Raw genomic sequence first — 986 nt, forward strand, 5'->3', positions numbered from 1 at the left:
TGGCTGTGCAGCAATTTACGTTGAGTCTCCTGACCTCATTCTCTTGTCCCTTGTCATATCCCTCTGCAGGAATACGTTTTTGAACTTCAGTTCATTTACTAGTCTGCTCTTCCTTGCTAACAAGTCCTCTTTTGTGCTCTCGCTCGTGAATACCACCTTTATTAATCGGTTTCTGTGCTTGTTGTACTGTCCAAGCCTTAAAACCTTTTCAATATTCTGGTCAGCTTTCTCCATCTTTACCTATTTAAGGATTTCATTAATTGCTTTTTCGTTCTTGTCTCTTCACTCCGCTGGAATGTTCCCTGTTTGCTCCTTAATGCCTACTACTACTGCTCTTTTTTGCTTTATCAGCTGGGTAGTACATCTAGCTGCTTCCTGAGAAGAAGTCACTTCCATGGCAACTTCCCGTACTACAGACCTAGCTTCAGGGCTCTTTTTAAACAAGTCTGCAAATGATGGTTGAATTACAGAAGACCCCTCTACAGGAAGATTACCTTCTCCCGGAGGGATGGTTTGTCTGGTTCTGAGTATTATTCTCTTTCAGGCTTCTTATTTCCTCCTTTGCTGCCTTCAGCTCATCCTGCAGGTTGGTTACTTTCTCACTCATAGCCCTCAGTTTTTCCCTGAATTGACTCCCCATTTATTCGATTGTTTCCCTAATCCAGGCATCCTGTCCCTCCCCCTTCCTCTGAGTTTATTCCTGCCATTTTTGTCTCCCTGTCATATTTTTCCCTATGAGAGTGAGAGAGAGAGAGAGAGAGACAGAGAGAGAGAGACAGAGAGAGAGAGAGAGAGAGAGAGAGACAGAGAGAGACAGAGAGAGACAGAGAGAGAGAGAGAGAGACAGAGAGAGAGAGACAGAGAGAGAGAGAGAGAGAGAGAGAGAGAGAGAGAGAGAGAGAGAGAGACAGAGAGAGAGAGACAGAGAGAGAGAGAGAGAGAGAGAGAGAGAGAGAGAGAGACAGAGAGAGACAGAGAGAGACAGA

Source organism: Procambarus clarkii, chromosome 58 (assembly GCF_040958095.1).
Source record: "Procambarus clarkii isolate CNS0578487 chromosome 58, FALCON_Pclarkii_2.0, whole genome shotgun sequence".
NCBI lineage: Eukaryota > Metazoa > Arthropoda > Malacostraca > Decapoda > Cambaridae > Procambarus > Procambarus clarkii.